Below are 5,000 nucleotides of genomic sequence, written 5' to 3' on the forward strand. Positions count from 1 at the left end.
TTCGGCCTTCACCTGGGGTTCTTGTTGACAGGGCATGGTTCCCTCAATGCATTCTTGCATAGAAGGAACCTCTCTGACACAGCGATGTGTAGATGTGGGGCTCCAGTCGAAGACTGGCTGCATGTCCTGTGCGAATGTCCTCTCTACGAGGACCTCAGGAGCTTGGATTCCATGGGAATCAGCCATGCTGATGACCAATGGGACGTTAGTCGTGCGCTCTCGACTAGTGCAACTCGTGCTAGGCTCGGGGAGTTTGCTGCTGCAGTTTTCCGACGTCGAAGGGCGTTGGTCTAGACGCGTAGCGGAGACACATTAGTGTCTGAAGGGTCACTAGTGCCCTAGTCATTGGCTAAATACTAGTACCGGCCGGAGGTTGTCCGGAGCCACGGGTGTCAGGAGCCCCTGAAACAGAGGTTTCAGCCTGACGATTGGGATTGGCCCTATAGGGTGCAATGTGGTGGCTGTTGGTTAGCCCAAAGATTTCGAAGAGCTTCGGCTCGATGTGGAGTTGCATTATCAACCGGGTGCCTGACCCATAGAAAGGCAGAGGTTTAGGTAGTCCTCGACTCCTCACCAAGGAGGAAGTGAAGCTTTGCGACGGATCTTCGAATTGGTACCGGCGGATTGGCTCCAGAATGCTCATTGAGTACTCTGGGCTTTTCCAATGGGGCGCTGGTCGACGCTCAATTTCGACACCCAATGGTGCACCATGGTTAAAGCCGTTAAGGCGGGAATCATGTAAAACCCACAGGATTCATGTCCCTATCTACTATCTAGCGAAACCACAGCCAAGGGAACGGGCTTGGAATAATTAGCGGGGAAAGAAGACCCTGTTGAGCTTGACTCTAATCTGGCAGTGTAAGGAGACATAAGAGGTGTAGAATAAGTGGGAGATATGTTTTCGGATGTATCAACGATGAAATACCACTACTCTTATTGTTTCCTTACTTATTTGATTAAGTGGAACGTGTATCATTTCTTAGCCATTATACGGATATATTTATATATCTTATGGTATTGGGTTTTGATGCAAGCTTCTTGATCAAAGTACTAAGAGTTTGTTATATAATTGTAAACAAATTTCGATGAGATGATGGCATTTCGGTGTTATTGTCAATATTTGAAATTTGGTATAACTCCTATGACTCAGGTATGATCCAATTCAAGGACATTGCCAGGTAGGGAGTTTGACTGGGGCGGTACATCTCTCAAATAATAACGGAGGTGTCCCAAGGCCAGCTCAGTGCGGACAGAAACCACACATAGAGCAAAAGGGCAAATGCTGACTTGATCTCGGTGTTCAGTTTCACCAAGCGTTGGATTGTTCACCCATGCAAGGGAACGTGAGCTGGGTTTAGACCGTCGTGAGACAGGTTAGTTTTACCCTACTAATGACAATATGTTTTTGCGACAGCATTCCTGCGTAGTACGAGCGTGTTCCGTTGGTGCCTCCAACGTGGGACCTATGGCACAATGTCCACAGGGATCTATTTGTGGTCCATACATATGGAACCTAATGATGGATCCCCTGTTGAGACAACTAAGTGCACATTGTAAGGTATGTGCTTACGCGGATGATTTGCTTATTCTGGTGGAAGCTCAATCTCGTTCTGAGATGGAACAGTTGGGTGCCAGAATGATGTCTATCGTCGGGAGTTGGGGCACCACGGTTGGTGTCCAAGTTGCCCGGGAGAAGACTGTGACAATGCTGCTGAAAGGTAGGTTGTCCAGTAACCGACATCCCAGTGTTGTGTTTGACGGTCGTGGTCTCCTTTACAAACCCGACGTCAAATACTTGGGCATATCCATGGACGAGAGGATGAATTTCATCCCTCACCTGGATCGGCTCAAGGAGAAGATGTGTAGCATTGTCGGCCCCGTTAGACGTATTCTACGTTCGGACTGGGGGCTTAGCAGACGTGCGATGCGGGTGGTATATGGTGGTCTGTTTGTTGCCTGTGCAACATACGGTGCTCCCATATGGCATACCGCCGTGACCGGGTACGGGTATCGAAAGATACTTTCGTGCCAGCGCATAATGATACTTGCGTGCATACCTGTATGCCGCACAGTATCCACCGATGCTATGCAGGTGTTGCTGGGCGTACCCCCTCTTGATTTAGAAGTGATACGTGCAAATGTATCATTTTTAGCCAAGAGGGGATTGCCCATAGTGCCCACTGACTGGGCAGTAGAAGGTGTTGGTAGTTCGAGTGCCCTCGAACGCAAGTACCGACTGCATGAGCTAGTAGTATCTAGATGGCAATCTAGATGGGACACTAGCGAGAATGGGAGAGTGACATTCATTGTTTCCTTACTTACTTGATTAAGTGGAACGTGTATCATTTCTTAGCGTCAATATTTGAAATTTGGTATAACTCCTATGACTCAGGTATGATCCAATTCAAGGACATTGCCAGGTAGGGAGTTTGACTGGGGCGGTACATCTCTCAAATAATAACGGAGGTGTCCCAAGGCCAGCTCAGTGCGGACAGAAACCACACATAGAGCAAAAGGGCAAATGCTGACTTGATCTCGGTGTTCAGTACACACAGGGACAGCAAAAGCTCGGCCTATCGATCCTTTTGGTTTAAGGAGTTTTTAACAAGAGGTGTCAGAAAAGTTACCACAGGGATAACTGGCTTGTGGCGGCCAAGCGTTCATAGCGACGTCGCTTTTTGATCCTTCGATGTCGGCTCTTCCTATCATTGTGAAGCAAAATTCACCAAGCGTTGGATTGTTCACCCATGCAAGGGAACGTGAGCTGGGTTTAGACCGTCGTGAGACAGGTTAGTTTTACCCTACTAATGACAATATGTTGTTGCGACAGCATTCCTGCGTAGTACGAGAGGAACCGCAGGTACGGACCTATGGCACAATACTTGTTCGAGCGAACAGTGGTATGACGCTACGTCCGTTGGATTATGCCTGAACGCCTCTAAGGTCGTATCCGAGCTGGACTGCAATGATAAATATGGGGCAATTGCATTGTATGGCTCTTAAACCATTTAAAGTTTATTTCTGATAAACGACAATGGATGTGATGCCAATGTTATTTGTAACATAGCAAATGTAGGAGGATACTATCACCTGCATGCCGCGCTAGTTACTTATAAAAACATTATTTAATACAATGACAATGCCTAGAATCAATTGTAAACGACTTTTTTAACGGGCAAGGTGTTGTAAGTGGTAGAGCAGCTGCCATACTGCGATCCACTGAAACTTATCCTCTGCTTGATGATTCGATATTTATATCGTTTCATAATGTGATATTCCATTAATTTGGAAAAACATAAAACAAAACAATATAAAAACCAAACTACACAGATTGGTCTTATTTATATTGATATTATAATGATAACAATTTGCATTGTTGTCTTTATGGTGTTAAATATGAAAAGACTTTTATTGTGTTGAAATAAATATATTAATATACCTCAAAATAGTATATTAGTAAAATATTTATAAACAAAATATTTTATTATATATTATTGTGTGGTATATTTATTTTATTTCAAATTTTTTTATGAAATTGTTATGTTTTTTAGATAGAAGTTTAAGTTTTTAATCTTCTTCTAAACGTCCCCCAAGCAAAAGAAGACGAGTTAAGCCCTGCAAAAATTTTTTATTTTTTTTTGACTTAGTAAAATAAGTAAAAGGGGGGCTCCCCCCTGTTGCTCGGCATCCAAAAAAGGACCGCGTTAGCGGCGAAAAATTTTTTGGGTTTTTTTGGCTGAATGGAGGGTATTGTTTCTGTGAGGGGACTTTACCATTTCATATGGCAGAAAAAATGAATGTGAAAGACCAATACACTTCGGTTGTATATAAACTGAATGTGTTGGTCTCATTTCATTTGGAGTGAAAACAGCAAAGCCAACTTATGGGAGATGTGTGTTTCTTTCGCATATACATAAGTTGGCTGTTTTCATTCAAACGAAAAGAACCAAAGTGTACACTATGTTGATGCTATGGGGAAGGAAAGACTTAGGTGTTTTTTTCTTCAAAGTCAATATAGAGAACTTTGGTTCTATTTTTTTATACAAGGCTTTATTAACATTAATTAATGAAAATGATAGAATAATGGCAAAAACATGGTCAATATTACATAGCGAATGGCCTCAGCACAATATATTTCCTCCCGAAAGATTGGATTGACCATTTTCCCTAATGGGGAAGATGGTCGGCGGTAGTAATGGCTACTGCCAAATGGTCTCCAACTGCCTAGTCATCGATATAGTGACTTATTCATATCAATCCATAACATTCCTACTGTCCCTATTTTCAAAATGCCAAATAAACTAAGTATTTGGAGATAGGTGCACAAAATACTGAATAACTTTTGAATGGCTACACGGCGGGAGCTGTGCATAGTCTCAAAATGTTGCTTAGAATGTCGACATTAAGAAAATGTCTTACATCAATCCATACACGAGATTCCTACTGTACCTATTTTTCCTACAAGTGAAATAAGAATTCACCGTAAATTACCCAAAGTCTATTGAAGAACATTGTTTCTTCAATAGACAATTCTTCTCAAATTGTATTTGAGAAGATCAACCAAAATTGAATTAATTTTGAATTTTTTTCCTTCATTCAGTAATATGAACTTGGGAAAAAAATTATAAAAAATCAGAAAATCGACAAAAAATATTCCGAAATGGCTCAAATAATATGTATTTCATATAACTATTTGATACCAATGATATTCATTCATTTATTTCGATTTTCAATTTTTTGTGATTTTTTTCACCATTATAATATCATTGAAAAATTGAATAAAAATTCATAAAAAATTCAAATTTGCTCGTAAATTACCCAAAAATGGCTTAAATAATAGCTATTCCATGTTGCTATGTTAAGCCAAAAAAATTTCCATCATATCATTAAAACATGATTTTTTGGAATTTTTTTCCCCATTTTTTCCAAAAATATTAAAATATTAAAAAAATCGAAAAATATTCATAAAAAAATCAAATATCAACGTAAATTACCCAAAC

Source organism: Musca vetustissima, unplaced genomic scaffold (assembly GCF_032173495.1).
Source record: "Musca vetustissima isolate MV318-11 ecotype Yass unplaced genomic scaffold, APGP_CSIRO_Mvet_v1 utg72945, whole genome shotgun sequence".
Classification (NCBI taxonomy): domain Eukaryota; kingdom Metazoa; phylum Arthropoda; class Insecta; order Diptera; family Muscidae; genus Musca; species Musca vetustissima.